Source organism: Lepidochelys kempii, chromosome 6 (assembly GCF_965140285.1).
Source record: "Lepidochelys kempii isolate rLepKem1 chromosome 6, rLepKem1.hap1, whole genome shotgun sequence".
Lineage (NCBI taxonomy): Eukaryota > Metazoa > Chordata > Testudines > Cheloniidae > Lepidochelys > Lepidochelys kempii.
In genome coordinates, this window is record NC_136385.1 from 115,668,522 (window position 1) to 115,696,419 (window position 27,898).

At 41.3% G+C, this 27,898-nt stretch overlaps 1 long non-coding RNA gene across 1 annotated transcript in view; it reads right to left on the reverse strand.

Moving 5' to 3' along the window:
• LOC140913425 (uncharacterized) overlaps window positions 1-27,898 on the reverse strand; it is an 89,509-nt gene that overhangs the window by 2,832 nt on the left and 58,779 nt on the right. The window contains exon 2 of the long non-coding RNA XR_012159584.2: window positions 2,248-2,519. This is a non-coding gene — a long non-coding RNA (uncharacterized LOC140913425). The remainder of the gene's footprint in view (window positions 1-2,247; window positions 2,520-27,898) is intronic.

Genomic DNA, 27,898 nt, shown 5'->3' on the forward strand with positions numbered 1-27,898 from the left:
TTGGATAATTTTAAACCAACTCTTAAATATTTGGTTACGAAAGATGCTCCTAACGTGAATATATTTTACCCCTTCTTTCAGTTCAAAGTCATTTTTCCCCCAGTGAGTTCTATTCCCCTAGAGACAGGGATTTACAGATCAAGAGATCATCCATAGACACATTCTTCGCTCTCCTTTTAGCAGTGAGAAGAAATAGGCATCCCATGCTCACTCTCATTGATTGCTAAAATGTCTTCCACTTTCTTAGATCAGCAATAATTTACATTTAGTATCAAATCCATTAATGAGGTTCACAGGTAAGCACTGTGTAGAATTCAGTCACTGACATGAGATTCACTCTAAGGGTTGTGTATGGCTTTATTCAGCTCTGTTGCCCTCTAGGAAACAACTCAAACACCTAGAGAAATTCACACTTTAACAAAAGCTAAAGCTAATATAACTCCTAGCCCTTACTATGTAGATATGAGGGGCACAAGTACCTACTAGCAACAGCATGTGTCTTTGTGTCTATTAGCCTCTCCCTATGCTAGATCAGCTAGCTCCCTCTCTTCCCTCTATCAAAGGGGAGCACAAAGAGGATCACTATATATATAGGGTTCATAGCTCCACCCTTCTTCCAGGTGTTTGAAGGAGAAAGAGATGGAGTCTGCCTTCAGCCCAACCCACCACTGACATTCAGCAGGAGTTGGCGCCCCTCCAGCTGCCTGAGTTAGGGGGGGAGGGCTAATAGAAATTTACCACTTCCTTCTTCCTATCTCAGACCTGTAAGTTTGTTTGGGTTTCAGTCAAGCCAACCCTGTTACAAAAAGAGCAGGGGACCTGATCCTTCCATACCTCACAAGATGCTGTGAGGATAGCATGTAAAAGATGGGGAGATGCTACAGTAAAGGGGATGCTACAGTAAAGGGGAGGCAGCTTTCTTCTGACAACTTTTTCTTTCATCCCAGGGCACTGGAAAGACTGGGTTTGCTTTCCTAGCCTCCAGCCCAGCAGGCCACACTGAAATTACCAACAGCTTGCCCAGGCTAACAGAGCACACCTGTCAGCTGTTAAGTTAGGAATGTGATTGTCATTGACCCAAGCTGCCAGGTTTCTGGGAGACCCTCACTGTTTCCTAAGCCCTGGGATGAGGGCTTGGGGAATGTGAAGGTGTGACAAGAAATCTACCTCAGCTATGCACCGCAGGGTTGGTGAGCGAATCTTCTAATTCTTCTATCAAATCAGCACAGAATCAGCAATAAAAAAGAGACAAAAGAGAGGATTTAACCCTTTGCTAACTAGAGAAACCTCTTGGAGAGTTTGGGGAATGTGTGTGAATGGCGTATGCCTGTGATGAGGCTCCCTAGTATACAGGAGGGGGAAAGAACAGTATTCACCCTCTTTGCTCATAGAACTGCTTCCAAGCCCCAACCTATCAGAACATCAGAGGCCACTCTTTGATCTTTGTGGGAGCCCTTCTTTTATCAAGCCCTGCATACCAAGGATAGTAAAAGGCATACACAGAGATGTTTCAAGAAAAGGAGGACTTGTGGCACCTTAGAGACTAACCAATGTATTTGAGCATAAGCTTTCAGAGTCACTTCCTTGGTGTGAGGGAAAGGGAATATGTGCAGGGACAGACAGTCGGTTCCCTTGCTGTGGTGCTGAGCCACATACCAGCAACTTACCCATCCCTAGAAACTTTCTAGTTTCTTTCTGACTGTGATGTGTAACACACCCAAACCAGCACACAACTTCAACATGTAACCCACTACTCAGTGTGTATTGTACATCTGCCGCTATGCCTGATTCGCGCAGGACAGGCGTCTGTTACAGCTACCAGGCATCGAGCCTCAATCTTTAGTGGAAGTGGTAGAAACTCCTGACTTTTGGCTCTGAAGATCCCCGGTGTGTCAGCCTACATGGTGGCCATGACAAATATACAGGACCTGATTCTCTGTTGTGATACAACCCATTTACACCATGCCAGTAACACAATGGGGCTGTAACACTGGCATATCGGACCTCCCTGGAATTCCCTCAGTGCATCTCTATGCCACCCTAATGCAGGGGGAATGGCCAGGAGAAAGTGCATGAATGCTGCACTCCAGTTATTCTCAGCTACTGCAATGGCCCTTTGGGGCCACAGGAAGCCAAGTGCAGAAGGACTCTGAAAGGCTGCTACAATTTTTATCTGCAGCAGACCCAGTCTCGGCCAGGCCCAGAATACTTTCCTATCACCCTGTTTTGGCACTGAGCAGAGCTCACCTGGGAGAGATGATCAGAACGACAGTGGTCGGGGGAGCACTTGGACAAAATCAGGCAAAAATCACAGAGAAAATCAAACTCCAAATGTGCACGAATAGACTCAGGTCCCAAAACGTATGCAAAAGAGAGTAAAAAAAAATAGAGCACAGTGCTCCATTGACATATTACAAGGATTTGGTCTCCCCTCGTTTTCATTAGTCTTGCCAGTCCTTCTTTGTTAAGTTACTGTAAAGATTTAATTTTCTGAAGTTTGAGGATTTTTAATGGGCAATCTGAAAAAAGAAAGAGAAACATTTTATTGTAAACTCAGGGCGTAAAAAAAAAGCACAATTTTGACATCATAAAATTTTAGATGAGATTTTTAACTGTACTTTTGAGACCTATAATTCAGAACTGTACTTCCAGCCATGAGTTATCATGCATGAAGTTGAGTCAACTATTTACAGTGTTCCCTGACAAATTTAGCTCCTTTTTTCTAACCATATGAACAGACTTTGATTTTAACCAATTTACTCATTGTGTGTAATTGTTTGTCAAACAGCTGACGTGAACACATTGCAGCCTAAGGGTTGCTACCAAACTATTCACTACTATGCCTATTTCATATTTATTATTCATGGTGTGTGATTGGCCATGTAAATAGCATGTCATTGTTTCTAGTTTCTGCTACCAGACCTGAACTTTGCAAAAGGAGGAATGAATTCTTACAGACACTTTCCTAGTCATGTGTGAACAGGGCTATTCATGCAACCGAAAGCCCATTCTCCAAACATGTGCAAAAGCAAACAAACAAAAACACGTCACCCTCGAACAAATGTCGATGTGTGATCAAAAAGGGGCATGGCCATGAATTGAAACATGATTTACAGTTTGCAAAAATGTTTTTGAATGAATGTTCCCAGCATTTTGCCTTCTCTGTGTGTAGCTCGCAGGAAGGCCAAAAAGGTAAGTCTGAAGAACTGCGAAGGCTGCAGTTGCATATCTGTGTTAAAGTTGACACTGTGTGGTTAAAAGACACATGGTTAAAGCACAGGAATCATAGTCAAGAGATCTGTGTCCTTTTGCATGCTCTGCGGCCTAACACTCATTCTGTGCCTCAGCTTTTCCATTAGCTGTAAAATGCAGATAATGATTTTGTAACATGTCTATGGCTGCCTTGAGCTTCACAGTGGTCTCTGTGCTGCACAGCATGGACACTTAGGATTTCACTGCAACAAGATTAGAACCAGAACCAGATCCTCCAAAAGCACACGTACTTATCAGTGTACCTCTAAGGAGAATCTCCTTTAGCTGTTAGTTGTATAATGCTATCTGCACCGGGATCCTCCCACCTGCTTTTGGACAAGAATAAAATCTTCTGGGCAGCAGGCCTCAGGCTTCATTCAGCATTTTCCTTTCTTTGACCAAACTCTGACATTTTTCATTTTTCAAGTTTCACTTTTTAATTTTTCCCTTGCCCCACTGTTCTTCTTTCTTCCTCCTTCCCTAGGTGTTGAGTAACCAAATGGAAAAGAAGTTGGAAGAGGGAAAGAAAGAGTGAAAAAACCTGACCACTGAAAAACTGATTTATTTTCTTTAAAATGTTCACAAAAAATTTTGAATCAATAAAAATATCATTCCTTTTCCAAACCTGAAGAAGGAAAATGATTTCTAATTTCTTGATTTTCTTGTTAATGAAAAATGTTTACCATTTTTTCCACCGGCTCTGGTCCCCTGTAACATTTAAACATTCCCTGGTGTTTCCCATGCAAAACTCATGCAGCTGGATGCTTCTGTGTACCCATAACCTCAATGTCCCTGTACATCAATGAAAGCGTCAATCCCTCTTTGTTGCACTATGATGGGCTTACAAAGGGGAATAAATAAATAAAATACTATAGAGTAGTTCATTCTGCAGCACCAGCCCCATGTATCAATTTGCACTGATAAGTTAATTTCCATAATTGTTATTCAGGAATAACATAATTTGAGAGGAAAGAGGTCACCATGGTCAGGATGCCCTGAGAGGATTCTGCTTTGCTGAAGTCAGCACATTAAAACTCTCTAAAGGATTCTAGAGAATAATGCCCAAAACCCAATCATTTGGTTAATGTTATTACGTATGTATTTGCTCTCAATTAGAGACATACGGTGACCTCCAAAATAAGACTTTGCCTTTGATACAAAGCTACATGACAATCTTCTTCTCACAGCCTGACCTTGCTGCTTTAGCAGTCAATGGCAAAACTTCCCATGACTTTTATGGGCCCTCAGACGCATTCCCTATACTATGCTCCTGCTTCTGTACTATGTAAATAAGTTGGATCACGAGAATGGAGAGGAAGTGTGCTGTAAGATGAATGGGAATCCTTTCAGCTCACTTTTGTCTCTCCTGGTGAGGTTCTTTCAGATTAGTTAATGTTTGGTTAAGTTAAAGGACTGTCGGAGTACTTCAACACAGCAAGCCCCGCCCCCTGCAGCAGTGAATCTCAGAACCAGGGTCAGCTGACTTGGTTTCATGGGGCTCACCTTATGGGACTAAAAATAGACATTCCCATTCAGCCTGGAGCCCAGGGTCCGAAAGCCACTGGCCTCAGTGGTTTCAGAGCCTGGACTCCAGTCAGACCCTGGTTGTCTACATGGCTATTTTTAGCCCGCAGTTTGAGTCCCATCTCAGGTGCTAGGACTATATGCTTTTGTTTAGCCAAAGTAGGCAACACAGACATTTTTTACAAACAAGATATATCTCATGTGGGATCGCAAGTGAAACTTCCATATATCAGACAGTATGTCATATGCTACATTTTATTTTGTCACTTAAAATTAAATTCATTTTTAATATGTACAGTAGTAAAATCAAATCAGGATTTAATCCATTTTAGAAACATGTTCTATTACAAGGAGAAATGTGCAGCTTAGACTCAGAATGGTTTAGTGCATTGGCAGTAAATATTAATTCCACGTTGGTTTTATTTCCCCCACAGCCCCTGCCCCCAGTATTTTATATGAGACATTGACCTTTCCAAAGATGCTGCTCTGATAATCTGATCCTCTGCACAACAGTGAAATATTATTGTAATTATTTGTTTTTATAACTATGATGGACACCACTGAGACTGTCTTGACTATAACTGGGCCAAGCAGATGGAGCATTGATTGGGTAACTCTGTTATGCCCTATACCAATATTTCTCAACCATTTCAGATTAACGACATCTTATTAGAAGTCAAAACTTTTCCTGATACCCTTACATTTACTACAAAAGTTAAAAAATGTACCAGTAATAAACCTTTCTAATATATTTGTGGGTTTCAAGAGGATATGACCTTGCAGAGTAAGAATACGGGGGAGTGAGATTTTCTTTGCTTTAGTTTATAATGAATTTTTCAGTGCCTCATGCCCCCCGGATTGCCTTTTGGGAAGCCGCTGGGGCTCAGAACTGTGCTGTTGACAATATAATTTCATGAGAACACCGTATTCCATGGTATTTTGGTCAAACAAGAAAATGCAGTATAATATCTTGATTTCCTCATGCACCAATGGGCCCAAAAGTTTGTGATGTTTAGGTCTGCATCCAGATTCAGGGTTTTTGCTCTGGAGCCATCTCTAGTTACAAATGAAGCACCATCCACGCTAAGAAAAGAACACGTTACTGGAATTGGTTTTCACCATGATTAACATTTGTATGAAAAGCATGTTAAAATACAGTCCATGTGGAGTGGTTGTAACCCAGTACAGATGGATCCTGAAGGATTTAAGGATCACGCACTATCTGAACACCCAAGTTCCTTGCAATAAATATAGTGTTATGAAATGAAAGCCAAAGCAAATGAAAGGTTTTCAGTGGAGGTGGAGAAACATGAGTGCACATAATCTTCTCATACAGTGGTATTAATATTTCTTTCTTTCTTTCTTTTTAGTTTATTTTGCTTCATTTTCTGTTCTACTTGTGACATTCCTATTGCTCCTGGGGATAGTGGTATTTTATAGCAGGGGTGCGGAAAGCCATTGAACAAAACTGTAAACCCAGTATATGATGGAAATCATTGCATAGAGGGTGCTGCCAGACCCCCAGGACCCATAGTTTCCGCACCCCTGCCTGGGGGCAGATCCTCCGCTGGTGTGAATTGTTATAGCTTCAGTGAAGCCAAAGAAACCGAGGCAATGAAGCTATGACAACATACACAAGTGGAGGATCTGTCCCCAGATGTTTAAAAAGGGGGTTCCTCCCATCAGTCCAGAGTGATTTTTCAGGAGAGTCTCCATTCATATCCTAGCAAAGACATCTTGGTGTGCAATAGAGATAGATGAGCCAGCTCAGAAAAGAACTGACTCTGAATTTCACACTAAACCTGAATCAAACCCAAATCTTTAAAGTGATTAATTCCCACTACCTTCCACCCCCACATTCTCTGTCATACCAATGCAATCCCGTCTTGGCTTCAATGGGATTTCACCACTATAACTGAAGGTAGAATTTGGCCTTTTGCATGTAAATTAGATCAGTCCTTTAATTGTTTATGGCAGTAAATATATTTAATGTAAAAATATCAGAAAAGTATATTTAGGGGCTGACATTTAAAGGGGCCTTGACCAAGCCTCTCCTCTTTTGTAGGTGCAATTTTCAGCTTACTAAAAGTGATTTAATTTACTAAAAGCGCAATGTAGCTTTAGCTCCAGGTCATTGTTGTTGGTATTTCTTGCTTACCACAAGTAGCTTACAAGTTCCTGCTCTCCTCAGACTGGATTTGGACAGCTAAACCATACGCAAGAGGAGAAATACTGAGGAAAAAGCATCCAACTTGCTATTCTGGGTCTTTTCTGTTGTTGCTACATATGTGTAATTCCCATTAGTAGTTACAGAAGATGTGCACATGTGCATTGATGGTAGAATAGACTCCATTTAAAAAAAAGTGAATATGAAATTCTTCCTGTTAGAAATCTCTTATCATTAAATATTGCTTTGCTTTCATCTACAACAAGCATAACAAGATAATTCTATTTACCATTTCTCACCAAGAAAAGTAATTAGAATGCAAGGTAATTTCCATAAAATGCATTATGACTTTAATATCAGTAAACTCCACTTAAATATTAAACACAGAGAAAAAATATTAGCTAAATTATCATAGAATAATACGATCAGGTTACTCTAGGAGAAAAAGTGATAAATGTGTTTTAATAAACTGTGCAAAATTATATGTATCATATTCTTGCTTCCTGTCAATTTTATTTAGAGTTAAATGCCATTGTGATAATTAGTTGGGTTTTAGAGTGTTCATTAAAAGCTTTTCTAATGATCACATAGAGGAATAAGTAAAATTTAATTTCTTTCTTTAAACTCAAAGAAATTCATCAAATAAATAAACAAAAAGCATACTCTGCTGCACACACACACACAATCATGTGATTTCTTCCCAGCAGATAAGCATTCAGCACAAGCACAATCAATGGGTCAATGGGTATTTTGCTAATGAATTCAATGGAAGCAGGCCTGGGTCCTTTGTTGATACTCTTGGCTCACTGAAGGGGCCCTATTAATTAAAGAGATACTGAGTCAAATCCCCAGTTCTTATCCAGGCCAAACTTCCATCAAAGACAACTCCATGAAGTCAGTGGATTTACACCAATGTAAGTGGGAAGAGAGGCCTTTGTAAGGGTCATGAGGCTCTGACCCTTGGAGCTGTGATCAACCACACTGTTTGAAGTTAATCACTGGTTAATTGCTCCTGGTGGCGAGGGGTAGTGCTGAGCTGACCTAAGCAGGGAGACATACGAAAAGTCACTGGTTCGGCAAACTTGAGAGTCGCTAACAGGAGAGTTTTGGAGGGAGCTTGGAAAGGGAGTGTGAGAGGCCTTCTTTCCAGGGTCACTTCTACATGCCATTTCAAGATGGCCAGTGATCTCGACCTGCAACAGATGTGCCATGTTTTCTTTCCTGCATGAAGCCAGAGGGACTTCCAGTGCATGAAGTGCAAGTTGATGGCTATGCTAGAGGAAAAGATTCTTGGATTGGAGAGGCAAGTAGAGATGCTACTGAGAATCAAAGAAGCTGAGGAGTTCCTCATCCAGGTTTGGGAAACACCAATACCCCAGGTTCACAGAAGAAAGGAGCTGGCCACCCAGGAGTCAGAGAGACAGGAGGTCTGAGAGGAGACCTGGCAGTTCATATCCATCAGAGGCAATAGATGACATTGGCATTCTTTGTGTCTGGAGACAGATGAGAAGAGGACCAGGAGGAAATCCAAACAGCTAAAAGTTACCAGTCAATACTGTAGACGATACCTCTCAAGATCCATCTGGTCCAAGGAAAGGGAGAGAGGTATGGGACACACCTTTGGATGGCAGCTCAGCCCAACCTGTAAGAAAAGTTTGCTTGCCCACTGAGTTCTCCAGGCATCCAAAGAAGATAGACAATCATTGTTGGGATTGAATTCTCAGAAAAATCATAAGACCATTCTGCAAGGGACAAGCAGACAGCAGGATGGTGTGCTATCTTCCCAGAGCTAAGACATGAGACATCACACACAATTAAATAGGCTTTTGAAGTCAATGGGCCAGGATCCTTTGGTGATGGTTCATACTGGTACTAATAACACTGCATCATGGGATATCTCACAGATAATAGATGACTTCAGGGAAGTAGGAAGTGTGCAGAAGAAGTTCAAGTGATGAAGTGAAGGCAGCTATAATAGATATAACAAATGGTACAAAGAGGAAATTGACAGTGATAAATATAAATCAGAAGCTAGGAATTGTAGAAAATTGATAATGGAAGCAAAGGAACACAAGAATAAATCTACGGCCAGCAGAGTTAAGGGGAATAAGAAAGAGTTTTTTTAAAGTATGTTAGGAACAAAAATAATTCTAAATATAGTATTGGTCCATTACTAGATCGAAATGGTAGATTTATCAATAATAATGAAGAAAAGGCAGAAATGTTCAATAAATATTTCTGTTCTGTATTTGGGAAAAACTGATTATGTAGTTTCATCATATGATGATACTCTTTCTATTCAATAAGTATCTCACGATCATGTTAAACTGCGGCTACTAAAGTCAGATATTTTAAAATCATCAGGTCTGGAATACTTACTTCCAAGAGTTTTAAAAGAGCTGGCTGAGGAACTCACTGGACCCATAATGTTGATTTTCAATAAGTCTTGGTACACTTGGAAATTTCCACAAGACAGGAAAAATTTAATTTTGTGCCATTGTTTAATAAGGGTAAATGGGATGTGTAATTATAGGCTTGTCAGTCTGACAATGATCCCATGCAAGTAATGGAGCAGCTGATACAGGATTTGATTAAGAAATAATTATAGGAAGGTAATATAATTAATACCACTCAACATGGGTTTGTGTAACATAGATCCTCTCAAACTAACTTGGTATCTTTTTTGATGAGATTACAGTCTTGGTTGACAAAGGTAATAGCATTAATGTAAAATACTTAGACTTCTGTAAGGCGTTTGACTTGCTACCACCTGACATTTTGATTAAAAAACTAACAAGATAGAAAATTAACATGACACACATTAAATAAATTAAAAGATGGCTAACTGATAGGTCTCAAAATGTAATGGTAAACAGGGAATAAATATCAAGTAGGTGTTTTTCTATTGGGGTTCTGCAGGGATCTGTTTTTGGCCCCATGATATTTAAGTTTTTCATCATTAACCTAGAAGAAAACACAAAAGCATCACTGAATAAGTTTGCAGATGACACAAAAATTTGGAGAGTGGTAAATAATGATGAGGACAAGTCACTGATATAGAGCGATGTGGATCACTTTGTAAACTGGGTGCAGCCAACTAATATTGGTTTTATTAAGGCCTTACTTAACATGTGATTTTGTGGAATTTGCACACTCCAAAATATTAGGCTTCCATTGCAATTTTGCCAGAGTCCTTGTAACCCCAAGAAAGCTGGATCCAGGATTCCTGGGGGGGCTCGATCCCCAATATTGTGATGGTCACTAGGGTGTCCCCATTCTGAGGTGCTCTCTCTGCACTAGATGCGTCCCTGGTCCACTGATCATTACATACAGTTCAAAGCAAATACAATTTATTAAACAGCAATCAATTTTTAAATAATAAGGAAAATAATGAGAAAGGTTAAAGGAAAACACATCACCCTGCTCTGTGGCACGGGGACATCGCAACCAGTGTCTCTGGAATGTCAGGGCAGTTCACAGTCTGATCCTCACATGTCCCAGGCCTTCCACCAAGGCCCTGACTGTGCTGCAAGGATGCAGGGATGCTGCAGGTCAGACACTTGCTCTGGTGGTGGCCACATACCTTCAGGCTCTAGGTGGCATGATCCTTCTTTCCAGCATCACCCCCACCCATTGGGGTTACGATCCCCCCCTCCAAGCTTGTGCTGCAAGACCTCTTGGCTGGGGGCATCTTCCTGCGCTGGGCCCGCTTCCCAGGATCCCCCTCGCTCTTCCCCCAGCTGCTTGCCACACCTGACTCTGGACTGCTCCAGCCTCAGCCCCAACTCTAGCCCCAGCCCTGCTGCTGCTTTGCCTCCAACTCCCTGGGCTGCTTTTCTAGCCCCTCTGGCTCTGTGGCTGCAGCTCTCCTCCCAGCACTGACCTGTTTCCTGGGCTGCTTCTCTGGTTCTCGCTGGCTGGCTTCTTAGCTCAGCCCTATTCTGTTCCAGGCAATTCCAGCTAACTTGGAGGACAGGACCTCCTGGCCTCCTGACTCCCTCATTAGCCAGCCCACCCTGTCAATCTCGCTGACCTGAAACATTGGCCTCTCCTCATTGCTCCTGGGGACTGTCAGTCTCAGGGTCCTGATTTCCCATCGACCCTTCCCCTTTCTTTTTGGTATTAGAGTTATCCAACTGAAAGAAGCCCACTGAGTTTTAGTAAGGGGCCTTACACTTGGGCGCACAAACAGCGGAATCTGAAACTGGAATAGAGAGGTTATTTTCCTGCTGTATTTGGCACGGTGTCACCACTGCTGAAATACAGTGCACAGTTGTGATGTCCACAATTCAAGAAAGATGTTGAAAAATAGGAGAGGACAAGAGCAATGAGAATGATTAAAGAAATAGAAAACCTGCCTTATCGTGATAGACTCAAGGATCTCAACTATTTAGCTTAACAAAAGAGAAGGTTAAGGGGTGACTGGATTACAATCTATAAGTACCTACATGGGGAACAAATATTTAATAACGGGCTCTTCAATCTAGCAGAGAAAGGCATAACATGATCCAATGGCTAGAAAATGAAGCTAGACAAATTCAGACTGGAAATAAGGCATACATTTTTGACAGTAAGAGTAATTAACCATTGGAATAAGGGTCATGGCGGATTCTCCATTGCTGACCATTTTAAAATCAAGATTGGATGTACTTCTAAAAGATCTGCTCTAGGAAATATTTCAGGAAAATTCTATGGCCTGCGTTATGCAGGAGGTACAACTAGATGATCACAGTGGTCCCTTCTGACCTTGGAATCTATGAATAAGAATTTGGCCTAATATTTTAACATCGTATTCATTTTTCTGTATATATTAGACAAAATCTTTCAAAAATATGTAAGCCTAGGTTTTCAGTTAAACCAAGGCCCCTTTATGTGACTCTGACACTGTAAGAACCCTATATGTGGTTCCTCAGTGTACAAATGGGAATCATGTTTTCAGTGTTAACAAATCCCAAGTGATCTTCATACCTTACTGATGTTAAAAAATATTTATAAGTTCCAATATATTACTTTTATCTGTGGTAAATTTCTATGAGACAAGCCCACATATGCAAAGCAATTCAAAAACAGAAGCATCAGGCTAAAATCCCATATAGTAGGTCAGGCAACATAGGCAAAATGCATTAGCTATCATGCATTACCACACATTTCCTTGCAAACTCTGGGTGCTGTCCTGCAACCCCTTAGTAATGTTAATAGTTGTTTTGAAGTTCAGTAGTCCAACGGACTATTCACATGAGTAAGGGCACTAACTTAAGTGAGGGCTTACAGAACTGGGTCCAATGGGCCTGATTCAATGTCCATTGAAGCCAATGGTACTCTTCCCACTGTTTTTAGTGGGTCCTGAATACGTTAAGCTCTTTTGGAAACAATGGTAATTAAAATATGATCAATAGCAGTTTGACCTGAGTAAGAACTGAATAACTGGGCCCTTAAACCTTATTTCACTAAACTTTTTCCATTTATAATATTGTCACAGTTCCTGGAGATTATTGCATATCTAACTTATCCTGTAACCATAATGTTGTTTATTCTTTCTTATGAACCTTTACATTATTTCTCATTAGAGCCCCAGAGAACAGACTCAGTTACAACATCCTTGTGACGAATTTCCATTTAGTTGATATCAAAGTTGTGAAACAGGTAGGATCAGAACTGAAACTAATAACAGTGAAGTTAATCATGTTACCATAAGTGAAATGCAGTAATAAAAAGTAATTGAGTTTAATACATAATTTAGATCATTACTTGTTAATGCATTCTGCTTAGGTGTTGAAAGAAAATTATTTATCTCATATACAGTTAAGATTTCATTTGTTTTTATAATGGAATGCTTTCCAATTGACTTTAATAAGAACAGTTTGTTAAATCAGATTTTGAATTTGTGCATAGATTTGAAGTTCATATGGTAATTTTTGACATGATATATGTAGCACTTGCATTCTCCTCTTAAAGTGGTTGGATTTATTCTCTCATGAGATTTAATATTCATTGTTGTCTTATATTACAAAAATTAAATTGGTTTTCTCTGATGTCTTGATGGGAGGCAATTTGGCTTATGATTATTTTATTTTATTTTTAAAGCAATTAATAGCTTCACTGGCTTTTTGAGGCACTCTGTTCTTTTTGCTATCCATCATGGGCCTTGTGACAAAATTCTCTGTGAAAAACTTTATATTAAAGATTCTTTCAATGAAAGCAGACACTCTTAATTATTTTTTATTTATTTACATTTTCTCTTAATGGTTCTCCTGACACAGTGCACTTCAGTAGAAACTGTAGTGACCTGAACAAGGGATTCTATACAGTAACAGTATATAACGCCATACTGTCAACAGAACAATATGGTCAAATTCCTATTAGTGCTTCCATTAAAAATCCCTCTCTATCTTCTTATTTCTTTCTGGGGTTCAGTTCAGAACTGCAGAATTCAGCTCAGAAGGGATTTTTTTCTAAAAATGAAAATAGTCCAATTGTCAAACTGAGTATGTTACCTATGGGAGGATATTTTATGTTGTTTAGGGATTAGGCCCTCAATTCAAGAAATTACTTCAGCACTTGCTTAACTTTAAGCACATGGATAAGTCCCATTGCTTTAAGCACCTCCTATAAGTTAAGCACATACAGAAGCAGCCTTCCTGAATGGGAATGGTTTATTGAATTGGCACCTAGAGCAAGAAGTTGAAAGACAGGACTCTTGAGTTCTATTCCCAGTTTCTGACATTGACATCCACTATGGGCTTGGGTAAATGCCTCTTTATGCCTCAGTTTCCCCACCTGTAAAAGGGGTATAACGATACTTACCTATCACACAGGGGCATTATGAGGCTTATAGCCAATGTCTGAGAATAAGTTTGAGATCTTTGGCAGAAGGCTGACAATATAAATGCAAGGCAATATTATCATCACTGTGCATGCATGTCCCCTTCACTATAATGTTTCAAAATATGATCACAGGGTTCATTTAAATGCATTTTTATCCATCGCTTTTATTTATGATGACTTTTTTCACGCCTGGTAAATTTAAACCTGGGCTGAATTATCTGCTAGAGAAGGTGCTGCCTTGTGAGCTTCAGTGTTACAAGGAGGAGGGCTTCTATAATTCCTGACAAAGGCTTGACCTGTGAAGTTGTGAACCACAAAATATCAGCTGCAGTTTGTAACTTTCACTGTGTAAGATTATAAATATTGGACCAAATCTTTATCTTGCTGAAGTCAATCACAACATTCTTATTAACTACAATGGGACCAGATTTTGGACAATTATAAACAAAAATCAGGGTGCTTTGTGAGCCCATTATTAATTGTCAGTGATACCAGAGACGACTGCTGGTTTTTCTGATGACATTCATGATACCAGGTGATCGAATGCAATCCCAACAGAAATCTTGCACGAGTGCACATGTATGTTTTTTTTTACATTATTCTTTTAGCATCTCTCCATGGGCACTAGTTTTCTGCTATCAGACAATTCTAATATTCAACCTAGACCTCCCACACTGCAACTTGAGACCGTTGCTCCTTGTTCTGTCTTCTGCCACCACTGAGAACAGTCGAGCTCCATCCTCTTTGGAACGCCCCTTTAGGTAGTTGAAGGCTGCTATCAAATCCCCCCTCATTCTTCTCTTCTGCAGACTAAACAAGCCCAGTTCCCTCAGCCTCTCCTTATAAGTCATGTGCCCCAGCCCCCTAATCATTTTCATTGCCCTCCACTGGACTCTCTCCAATTTGTCCACATTTCTGTAGTGGAGGGCCCAAAACTGGATGCAATACTCCAGATGTGGCCTCACCAGTGCCGAATAGAGGGGAATAATCACTTCCCTCCATCTGCTGGCAATGCTCCTACTAAGGAAGCCCAGTATGTCATTAGCCTTCTTGGCAACAAGGGCATACTGCTGACTCATGTCCAGCTTCTCATCCACTGTTATCCCCAGTTTCTTTTCTGAAGAACTGCTGCTTAGCCTGTCAGTCCCCAGCCTGTAGCAGTGCACGAGCTTGTTGAGCCGCATAAGATTTCATTTGGCCTAATCTTCCAATTTTTCTAGGTCACTCTGGACCCTATCCCTACCCTCCAGTGTATCTACCTCTCCCCTCAGCTCAGTGTCATCTGCAAACTTGCTGAGGGTGCACTCCATCCCATCATCCAGGTCATTAATGAAGTTGTTAAACAAAACCAGCCCCAGGACAGACACCTGGAGCACTCTGCTTGACAACAGGTGCCAACTAGACATCGAGCCATTTATCACTACCAGTTGAACTTGACAATCTAGCCAGCTTGCTGTCCACCTTGTAGTCCATTACATTGCTTGCAAGAATACAGTTGGAGACCATATAAAAAGCTTTGCTAAAGTCAAGATATATCACATCCACTGCTTTCCCCATATCCACAGAGCGAGTTATCTCATCATAGAAGGCAATCAGGTTGGTCAGGTATGACTTGCCCTTGGTGAATCCATGTTGACTGTTCCTGATCACCTTCCTCTCCTCCAAGTGCTTCAAAATGGATTTCTTGAGGACCTGCTCCATAATATTTCCAGGGACTGAGCTGAGGCTGACCAGTCTGTAGGTCCCCGAGTTCTCTTTCTTCCCTTTTTTAAAGATGGACACTATATTTGCCTTTTTCCAATCATCTGGAACCTCCCCAATCATCATGAGTTTTCAAAGATAATGGCCAATGGCTCTGCAATCACATCAGCCAACTCCCTCAGTACCCTCAGATGCATTACATGTGGCCCCCATGGATTTGTGCATGTCCAGATTTTCTAAATAGTCCTTAACCTGTTCTTTCACCACTAAGGGCTGCTCACCTCCTCCCCATACTATGCTGCCCAGTGCAGCAGTCTGGGAGCTGACCTTGTCTGTGAAGACCAAGGCAAAAAAAGCATGGAGTACTTCTGCTTTTTCCACATCATCAGTCACTAGTTTCCCTCCCCCATTCAGTAAGGGTCCCACACTTTCCCTGACCTTTTTCTCGTTGCTAACATACCTATCATTAATGCATATGAAGTTATGAGAATGTGTTGTATGGTTGTCATTAAAATATGCTGTGGGTTTGGGAGGCACCCAGATACTAGCTCTCCAGAGACAATATCAAGGGAGGTAACCAACACCCAGGTGGGTGCTGAACAGACATCTCCACCAATTGTCCAGCAGAGTTGCTAACATACCTTGTTACGCTTCACATCCCTGGCTAGCTGCAACTCCAGTTGTGCTTTGGCCTTTCTGATTACACCTCTGCATGCTCGAGCAATATCTTTATACTCCTCCCTAGTCATCTGTCCAAGTTTCCACTGCTTGTAAGCTTCCTTTTGTGTTTAAGTTCACTGAAGATTTCTCTGTTAAGCCAAGCTGGTTGCCTGCCATATTTGCTATTCTTTCTGCACATCGGGGTGGTTTAAAATACAGCCAGCTCTCCTTGACTCCTTTCCCCCTCATATTAGCCTCTGAGGGGATCCTGCCCATCAGTTCCCTAAGGGAGTCAAAGTCTGCTTTTCTGAAGCCAGGATCCATTTTCTGCTGATCTCCTTTCTTCCTTTTGTCAGGATCCTGAACTCAACCATCTCATGCTGCCCAGGTTGCCACCCACTTCTACTTCCCCTACCAATTCTTCCCTGTTTGTGAGAAGCAGGTCAAGAGGAGCACAGCCCCTGGTTGGTTCCTCCAGTACTTGCACCAGGAAGTTGTCCCCAACACTCTCCAAAAACTTCCTGCCTTTGGTCCACACTTGTATTGTACAGTCTGGGAATTCATAGAATCATAGAATATCAGGGTTGGAAGGGACCTCAGGAGGTCATCTAGTCCAACCCCCTGCTCAAAAGCAGGACCCAATTAAATCATCCCAGCCAGGGCTTTGTCAAGCCTGACCTTAAAAACCTCTAAGGAAGGAGATTCCACCACCTCCCTAGGCAACGCATTCCAGTGTTTCACCACCCTCCTAGTGAAAAAGTTTTTCCTAATATCCAACCTAAACCTCCCCCACTGCAACTTGAGACCATTACTCCTTGTCCTGTCCTCTTCTACCACTGAGAATAGTCTAGAACCATCCTCTCTGGAACCACCTCTCAGGTAGTTGAAAGCAGCTATCAAATCCCCCCTCATTCTTCTCTTCTGCAGACTAAACAATCCCAGTTCCCTCAGCCTCTCCTCATAAGTCATGTGTTCCAGACCCCTAATCATTTTTGTTGCCCTTCACTGGACTCTTTCCAATTTATCCACATCCTTCTTGTAGTGTGGGGCCCAAAACTGGACACAGTACTCCAGATGAGGCCTCACCAATGTCGAATAGAGGGGGATGATCACGTCCCTCGATCTGATCGCTATGCCCCTACTTATACATCCCAAAATGCCATTGGCCTTCTTGGCAACAAGGGCACACTGCTGACTCATATCCAGCTTCTCGTCCACTGTCACCCCTAGGTCCTTTTCCGCAGAGCTGCTGCCTAGCCATTCGGTCCCTAGTCTGTAGCTGTGCATTGGGTTCTTCCGTCCTAAGTGCAGGACCCTGCACTTATCCTTATTGAACGTCATCAGATTTCTTTTGGCCCAATCCTCCGATTTGTCTAGGTCCCTCTGTATCCTATCCCTGCCCTCCAGCGTATCTACCACTCCTCCCAGTTTAGTATCCAATTCAGAGGAGGACAAGTTTTGCTCAGCCCTTGCATGGAGGTGAAAAGTCAAGAGATTTCTCAAGCCAAATTAATGAAGGCATAGGTGCAGTTGCCAGTATAGGTGACTGTGTAAGTGGGAATGTGGGTTTGCACCTCCCCAATTCAGGGGCTGAAGGAAGCTGATTCAGGCCTGGCACAATCTGTCCCAACCTTGTGCCCCCATTACAATCGTCCCTAAGGGCTATCGAAAGTGCATGGAATCACCCAGACCTACGAACACCCTGGCTACATCTCAAGACACCCTCCCCCACACCACACCCCAAGTCTGCCCCCAGCCTGCTGTAGATCACCCCCTGCAATGGAGGAGGGGCTGCAGGATAGCAGAGAGCTTGTAGGACTCACCAGAGCAATCTCTGTGCCAGTGGGAATCCCCAGGGAGGGATCTTATACCTGCCCTATGGCTTGTTTACAGCCGCATGTCTGGTATAAGGGGACCACAGGCCCAGGCCAGTGTTGAATCAGGCCCCTTCTCTACTCCCCTCCTTGCAGACCTAACTAGGGGCTGGACACAGTCAGACCCGGAGTGGGTTTTATTTATTAAGAGTTAGCAAATAATGATCTCAGCCCAGCTGACTACATGTTACTCAAAATAACTTCTTCTCAGGGTGGATGGCGGGAAAGAGCTGAACCATCTGGGGAATGAGATACCCACAGACATGTTACGGTTTTTAGCAGAGAGACAGGCTACCAGAGAGTCACATCACAGGCCAAAAATACAATCCAGCTGTGATGTTGCTGCTGGTGGTGCTGTTGTTTCCTTTTCGTGCTTTCGCTCGTGTGCCAGTTCCATTGGTTTATCGCGTTACCTGATATAACATGATGCCTTCACAGTTCTAAACAAACCCTTTTCCTGTGGATCAATAACAACGGTAGTAGCCAACTGATGTTCTTCGCAGCAGAGCAAATAAGCAAGTGCCTGCAGTCAAAATGGGTCAAGTGCTTCAGTAACAGTGTGGTTCCTGCCGGAGGCAGAGGCTCCTTAGCTAGCTACAAGAGGGGTGGGCCTTAATTTTACAAATGGCTGGTTCCCAAAAGGATTCAAATCACATACACAAAGCCGGGGCTGTACTTTGGGAATGACATTATGGTTGTGCTTCTGGCCCTTCAGAATATTTGTTTTTCAGACATGGGGATTGACTCACTGTCAGTGGTGCAGGGAGATGGAAATGACACATCCCCTGTGCCAATGATCCTCTTGAATTCACCCTGAGGTAAGGCAAATGCCCTTTGCCCTAACACCTTCCATCAGTGCTTCTGCTACAGAGGGCTTTCATTTGCAGGAGGAGTTTCAAAGGAGTGGGGGTTGCACTGCTTCCACATAGCCCTCTTTGGCCAACTCCTCTTGAGGCTGCACTGACCCAGAGACACTCCCAGCCCCATTGGAGCAGGAGGGAGGCTGTGATCCCTTCCAGATGCTGCAGTCCATCCTTTGGTGGACTTTCCATCCCCAGGGCCTTGCAAACGTGTTTACGTTGATGCAATCTAGGCTGGATTTTGCAATGAAGTTAAGATGCAATTTCATGCTCTGAAGCCTCATTTCTTATCAGTTTAGGTATTTTGTATAAAAAACCCAAATCATAGCAAGACTGTCTGCAAAAGGGATGGGTGGGATTATGTTTACAAGTATTTCAATGCAAGTGAATGAATGGACTACATTAAAGGTGGATCAGTTCACAATATGTCTATTTCGGTACATTTTCACATAACCTTTGGTTTTCAAGCCCCCCCCCCCCCTTTTTGATTCTTTACACACTATAATCCCTTGCTTGATTACTGTGTAGGTGAAGGAGGGAACACAGTAGCTTCTATTGTTAACAAGCTCTGTGGTATGAAACTGGATTTGTATCTGGGGATGTGTGTCAATTGCACTGCAGCATAGGTATGATGTTACCTAATGTGGCTGACTGGGGGGCGATCCTGTTTGAAATAATCCTTGCAGATCTAATACACAGCTGGGAATGTTTCTGATCCAAAAGAAGCCGAATCTTAAATGTCTTGGAAGAAATCCTTAAAATCAGACCAGTGGAGAGGAAGAGCTTGACAGAGAGACAACTCGCTGTGCCGCTCGGAAGGCGTTCTAGAACCAAGTCAATCAGATATCTTCTGCTCATCTGCATATACCATGTGACTAACTGAACACCATCTGAACACCATTTGGTTCTAAGAGGATGAACACTGCATTCCTGAGAGGAGTGATTATCTCCCAGGAGTGACAGGTTACATGCTGGAAGAAAAACAATTAGCACAGCAGTGAGGAAGCCGGTGGAAGACAGATGGAAATGGCAATGTTAGAGTCTTTTAAACTCAGTGTGATGAGTCAGAGATGAAACCTTTTATACAGCCTGGAGAAGCTGACTGAAATAATTTAATAAATGATAGATATTGTTGGTGATTACACTATTTGTCATATAATGGATTCAGATACTTGGTGATGGCATCTTGACTTGTGATGCTGCAAGTTCATAGCTTACCCACTTTGATTATTTTAGTGATGCTTTTCCTGTTATCATAGCAAAAAGGTCTTCTATTAAGAGCATAAAACAGCATATTAAAATATACACATTCTGGGGTTAACAATTCAGCAGTAAAAATTCTCTCTGACTCAGCTGGGCTAGGCTGCAGTTCAGAAACATTTGCTTTATAAATGCAGTTTGAAAAATGTATGTTTTTTTAATTAAATAGCAGTTTGAAGTTCTAAGAAAAAATTAATAAGCTAAAGTTGTATTTACACAACTGAAGAATGACTTACATTATAATATAAAGCAAATATTTCACACTGCTAGGTCGCCCCAACTTGACACAACTCTTTTTACCTATTACACACAGAAAACTACATCAAAAGAACATTATTAAGGTTGCAAATAAAACACTCAAAGTTAGGAAATAGCAGAATTAAGGTGACCTATGCAACCTGAATTCAGCCATCTTGAACATATGCATCATGATACAGTCTTTAGTTACATTACCACATATTTCCCCCCTCTCCCCACCGGACCTCTGTTTCATTTGGTGCATAGGATGGACCATTCTCTGGAGATGAATCAGGGTTGTGTAGTACAGGTGGCTGTTGTCGGTAGGCCTTCTGCCTCATTTGTTGTAGACGCTGAAAGGTGTTTAGTGAATGAGGCAGGGAATTGCAAAGAGGAAGGATGGCCTCATGGTTAAGATAGTTGAATGCTGCTCTGGAGAATTGAGTTCTATCTCTGTGTTTGTCATGGAGTTCCTATGTGATGCTAGTCAAGTCACTTAAATTACATTTTTCAGCAGTGGTCATTAACTGTGTGTTCCTCATTTTCTGGGTGCTCAAGTTGAGACTACAGGGTCTGACTTACAAACATCTTGTGCATTCATAGCTGCAGTGAAGTCAATGGAAATTCTGCTTAGAACATATAAAGTGTTATATAATGCAAAGGACTATGAAAAATCAGTCCCTAAGCATCTGAAATTGGATACCCAAAGTTAGTGGAAACTTTTAACTTTAATCTCTCTGTGCCTCAGGGCTCGTCTCCATTTACTGTGGCTGCAGCGATCGATCCACCAAGAGTCAATTTAGTGGATCTAGGGAAGACCCACTAAATCAACCACCGATCACTCTCCCGTCAACTCTGGTATTCCACCGGAATGAGAAGCATAAGGTAAGTCAGCCGGAGAGTTTCTCCCGTCGATCCAGCGCAGTGTAGACACCACAATAAGTTGACCTAAGGTACGTCAACTCCAGCTACGTTATTCATGTAGCTGGAGTTGCATAACTTAGGGCGACTTATCCCCGTAATGTAGACTTGCCCTCAGTTTCCCTCTTGTAAAATGGGGATAATAGCACCCTCTCATCTCACAGGGGTGTTGTGGAAATAAATTCATTAAGGTCCTGTAGTGATGAGCCCCATAGAAAAGGCCATGAGAAAGTTAAAAATTCTGTTTTCAGAGCAGGGTTTGAATAATGTAAAAGCAAATAGGGCAGGGGCCACACACTGAACAATGAGGAGAACACAAAATATTGAATAGCTACATTATCCCTCCCATGCACTGAGTGAGGCAGGGGTCCTATGGAGAAAATAGTATATGATGAAATTAACGACTATTTCATAATGCATGCGTACAATGGGCTGAATTAAGATTGCACGGGTAATCTTAATTGTGACATTTCCTAATGGTTGAGTGCTTGACTTTGTAATGCTAATAATATTCTTTTAATGTAGTGTTGTGTGTGTAATATAATATATGGTTTAACTGGTATTCGCTGACTACGGTTTTCTTAGGGCATGTCTGCACAGTGAGTGAGGGGTGTGATTCCCCTTCTTGGGTACACATACTTGCGATAGCCCTCATTGAGCCTGACACTGGTGGGTCTACACTTCCAATATTTTGGAAAATGTCTGTCGTTTGGTGAAATCTGGTGCATTCCCACGGCAAGCGTCCCTTCCCCTACCATTGCTCTGTTTTCCATAAGTATCTCGTGCCCCAGGGATATGTCATTCTTATTAAGGAAGGTTTAGCAGTATCAAGAGGGGAAAGAACTTCAGGAGTGACAGAGAAACCTCCCTCTACTTCATTACCCTCTTACACATGAACCTGTCATTCTGGAGAACAAAGAACTGAACTTGCGATCCATACTCAGATTCCCCATTGGGATCATAGGTGCTGGAACTAGAGGTGCGGGGGGTGTTGCTGCACCCCCTGGCTTGAAGTGGTTTTCATTATATACAAGGTTTATGGTTTGGTTCAATGGATCTAAGCACCCCCACTATAAAAATTGTCCCAGCACCCCCTATCAGGATACCCTCATCTTGTCTATATAAACAAAGTGGAATGCGGTTTTGTTTTGAAAAAATGATGGTCATAAAAGAGTAATGACCAGGTGAATATGGGGCGTTTCTCTTTAACTCTGAATTTCACTTTTATTGACTTATTTCACATCCCCTCCACAATGACCTGTTCATGATTATTGTTTTAGTTTCATTTGGGACACCAAGCCTGAATTCCTTGTATAACAATTACTATGGTGGGGATTGAACTGGCTTCCACTAGACCTATGACAACAAATACAGCTTGAGCTAAAAGTAGCAGGCTTTATATCAAATCCATGTCCATCACAGATCAGGCGTAGAGGGGGACACATAATTCACACCATCCAGCAAGTTACATATATCCCCTGGACAGAGGAAGCTCATCCCAGATTTCTGAGGTCTAGAAGATGTTCAAATTCTGGACAATCCCAAATTTTGTGGCAGCCACCATCTTGGCTGACACCAGGGACTCCCAGCAAGAGTCCCTACAACTGAAGCTAAAAAGCCAGGCTGTAGAGGTGACTGCTGTAACAGACCCATATCCTTTGTGGTTTGTGCACAGAGTGGGATGAGTAACACACTGAGCAGTGCATTATACTCGCACAAGCAAAACATCCAATTATTTTTAGATCAGAGTTTTTATGGTCTAGTTTTAAAACATAAGTTAGTTTCTAGGATGTGCAAGTTTTTACCTTTCTCAGTGTGTAGCCATTTGCTAGTCCAAGATTTTGGACATGCTAGAATAATAGTCATAATGGTCTACATTTTCAAAACTGACCAGTGATTTTGGGTGCTTCTGTTTCTGAATGCCAATTCAAGACTCCTGATTTTTTAGCTTTTTTCTTTTTTAAAAAAGCCTTGAAGAATCTGGGAACCCCAACATTCAGTCACCTAAACCCAACAGTCACTTTTGAAACTGTACACCCTGTTGGCTAAGTCTATGTCACAGCCCTAAGGTGTCACTTGCTGTGACTGTACCCCTTCACAGGCTCCTACAGCTGACAGCTTTAACTATTGTAATGGCATACACATTTAAGCAGCCAACAAGGTGCGTTTTCTAAAACATCAGCTTTTCAAAATTATGGAAATGAAATCCACAAAATGCTCAGGTAATGTTATTTTCCCACTCTAATCGCTTTAATGCACTTTAGCAAAGTAACTATGCCCCATTGTAACAATAAGAAAAGAAATTGTTTACAAATTGTACATTGAAATTTAAGTTACTAGTAGTAGCAACAGGTTTATAGTGACAAATCACTTTAGATTGGAGTTTAATTTATGAAGATTGCTTTACCTGAGGCTATGGTAATCTATGCCTTTGGAGTAATTCACACTCTGCCTCATTTCTAATGCAGTCAAAGACTGTCGTATTTCACTATGACAATGTAATCACAGATCCACATTAAAAAGTCATTATTGTTTAGAATCCAGCTTGGTTTGAAAAACACTTACTATAAAATTCAACAGCCTTTGTAAATTACCCAAAGGTTTACTCAAGAATACAAGGTGCAGTGATTTAAATCTGGAATTTACTACTTTATTGATTATATGGGATTTTTAGGTCACTGCATTTACGGGAAATGATTAGTGAGTAATCAAAGTAATAAACTCCCTGATGCTGGTTCATAAATAATTATTAATTGAATTTTCTTTATCAACTATTAGATGTAAACTGCTTTCACTGTAAGAAATCTTTATGAAACTTTTTTTGTCATTTTTTGTACTGTGGTCTGAAAATCAAGAGTAATAAAAGAAAGAACTCAAAGCATTATTTCTGATTTGGAGGCATAAAGGACTCCATTAGACACTCCAACTGCACTTTTTGGTTGCCAGCTGGTTAGCTAAAACTTTTGGACCTCCAGTTCACAGGGAGGAAAAAGGAAAGAAACGGTTCTTAACAATTTAAAGATCAGAAGGAATTCAATAATTGCTGCATGTACAGTAATGTATAAAAGGCTAGTTGCTTGTTAGAATATAAATCTGGGTTTTAAAACATCACTAAGTAGGCAGAATTTATATCTTTATTAGCTACATGCTCTAACAGTGCTGGCAAAGTAGCTGTCTAATTTGCAAGAAAGTCCAGCATAGTTTTAAATTCAGTCTTAGCTGTGACTATTGAACAAGGATTCAAAAGCACAATAAAAACAAATGATGCAATGAACCAGTTAAAATCACTGTATATATTTTTCTTTAATTAGGCATTTTTGAGCTGTGAATTGGATCAGATATTCCCCAAAGCACATGACATGTGGACATGTAATAGCAGCTTTTGGGATGTTACATTAGCTTGTTATGCTTGCAAATAGAGTTTTGTAAATTAACTTTAGGAGTAATTGAATTCAGTTTTGTTGAAGTACAGGTAGAAGCTGGAGATGCTGCTTTCATATTTGGGTTTTTAATATAGTACATTTAGTGACAATCATGATCCGAGGTCAACCGTTTCACATTTTTAAGAAGCGGCTCATGAATATTTTCGGTTCTAGTAAAAGTGAATACTAAAGAGCTGGTTTACACAGAGATGGGCTCATTACTGTGTTGGTGACTGAATACGTACAAGAACAAATTCTTGCCAGTAAATGAGACCATACGGACAAGGGTTTTTCTTCTTGCCTGACGCAAATAGTGCCATTTAAAAATGATTTTAGACAGCTGACTTTTTTTTTTATAATGCTGTGGCTAAATTGAGCAAAGGAAAATTCTCTATTTAGGATCTTGTTGTCTTCAAGTTGATCTATATCTATCCCAACCATAATGGGAATATTTATAACTGGAGCAGTGATCCATACAGTTCTGAAAGCTCCCCTGCTCCTACCACCACCTTCAGGTGACCCACGCAATTGAATGATCATCAGTACTTTAGAAAGCTGCACTGGGAATTTCACTATGAAAAATAACAGGAGTTTTTCCTGGAGGGTTCACCTTTTAGGCACCAAGTTTATGGGGTCCTGTAGAGCCTATGGCTCTGCCCTCATGGATATCACTATAGGACTAGAGCCTTTAGCCTGCTGCCAGTGAGGCGATGTGTTCTGGTGGATAGGGTAGTAGACTCTGGTTATGTCTCTATGTGAACTGAGAGGTGTGATTCTCAGCTCACGCAGAGGCACATACAAATAGCAGTGTGTCCCCAGCGACACAAGTGGAGGATTGGGCTAGCTGCCCAAGCGTGTACCCTGAGGGCCAGGCGGGATTGTACTCTGGGTAACGAGCTCAGGCAGCTGCCCGTACCACCATAGACACATTGCTATTTTTAGGCACTCAAGCAGGGTTAGTGCTGGTACATGTACTCAAGCGGGGAACCACACCCCTCAGCTCAAATGTAGACTCCCTATGACTTAGGACAGTGTTCCTCAACCTTTTGATACCAGGGACTGGCTTGCTGCCTTCCTCAACTGTGTCAGAGAAATCTCAGGGCCTGGCGCTGGTCCATGGATACGTCATTGAGAAACACTGACTTAGGAGACCTGGGGTCTAGCCTTGTGCCTGCAGTGTGACTTTGGGCAACTCATTTGACCTCTGTTTCCCCTGCCGTTGTCTGTCTGATTTATTTTAGCGTGTAAGCTCTTTAAGGCAGAGGGTCTCTCTTACTATATATTTGTATGGTGCCTACCTCAGTGAAGCACCACTGTAATATCAATAATAAACATTTGTGAATTAGATGAAATGCACTCAATACGTTAAAGAATATTCTGCATTGAGTTGGTTACAAGTTACTGGAAATTCTAGCAATGTAAATTGACAATTGTAAGTTCTATGTGGATTTGTTCACTGAGGAGTTTAAATAATGTTGTCCAGGCAACAAGGAGCTGCAACAGAGTCATTGTAGTAGAGATTTCAGTCCACACCAATCACACAGATAGTCTCAGGGGTATTAACATTTACTCTTGGAACACTAGTCAACTCCTAGACCCTCAGCTGAAGTAAATACACTGACTTTCTCTAGCTGGAGATCTGGCCCAACATCTTTAAGATGGCTGGTTGATAGCTATGCCTTACATGAGCCAGCAGATGACCTCAACATTTAAGGGTGCTGAGCTTGTTTGGAAACCTGGCCCCAATTTTGGATGCTGAGCATTTGAAAATCCAGCTCTGAGTGCTTTTGGAGATCTGGATGTAATTGACAAATCTTAGCCCCCATAACCATACTCTGAAGCCAGAAAAGTAAAAACAAATGGGCAAACATCTGAAGTGACCATTCTTACCAGGCAGTAGTAATAAGAATAAGGAAAGGCTTTGTTAGGTTTCTTATACAACTTTGTTTCCTAAGCCCTGATGTGTCTATACAGAGCGTCATTTGAGCATAAGCCCATTCTAATCACAATTTATAGGAAACTTCCATTTATAAAGGGCTAATAAATGAGTAACAGATATTTTAATAAATGGTTCATTGATTGGTACAGTTTTATAGAAGCCAACAAGCCAACAGATTGTTTATAATACTGGCTTAAAACCACCCATAACACCTTCTGTAGATGGGCTTATAGCTACCTACAGCAGCTACATGGCTGTTATGTACTTATAACAGCTATAAATAATTTCTTAGCCCTTTATAAACCATTTGTAAATGTAACCTTAAGACAAAGGGTGGCCTAAATTGTTGCCATTGAGTCTTAAGTAATGCTTTGAAGTAAATGGATTTATGCTGAATCAGGGACAGTGTGAATCATGGGCAGGACTTTGGAAAAGCAATTTTCCTACTTGAACTTTTTAAGTAATTCTAGTTTGTTGTCCTCTTTTAGGACATGATCCTGCAACCCCCTGTACACTTGAATATTTCTTACAAGAGTTCAGAGTGCAGATTTTGAATGTGGTTGAACAGTCCATTAAAAATGTGTACTCCCTTGGGTTATGTTTCAAGAAAGTAAATAAGCCCCTTGAATATGTTTGCAATAAAGTAAGGTACCATTTAGTGACACGTTATCCAACCAGCAGCTCATCTATTTGGTGGCTTATTTCCTTATTAGCATAATTAACCAATAGTGCTTTCTTCATGGGTCTCAATTTCTAATTGAGGTACAGCTGTGAAACAAAGTTCTGTCTCCATTAAAGCATGTTGTCTGATTACAAGGGCTTTTATTCCTACAATGATTGCATCTAGGGTAAACACTTAATTGACAGGAATAATTAACCAAAAAGGGTGACGATTTCTGTATAAATCTATTCATTATTGAGATACTGCTGTGATAACAACTTCTATTCCTAACTTACATGAACATGTAGAAAATAGGGTTATGAAGCCAGACAGATAATAGCTAGAAGTCCCATATAGATTCTAAATAATACTACAGTTTATAGTAACACTTAGTACTGACATAGTGCTGCACCTCTTCAAAGTACAGTACATGTTCATGGACTGCTAACATTTCTCATGTTCTCATCTTATCAGACATTGTGCTATTAGAAGACACTCTACTTCACGTTATTCTGTAATTCTTCAGTTCGTGCAAAGATACTGCTCACGTACCTTCCTACCTGCCTACCAATGCAAACTCTTAATGAATCCTCAG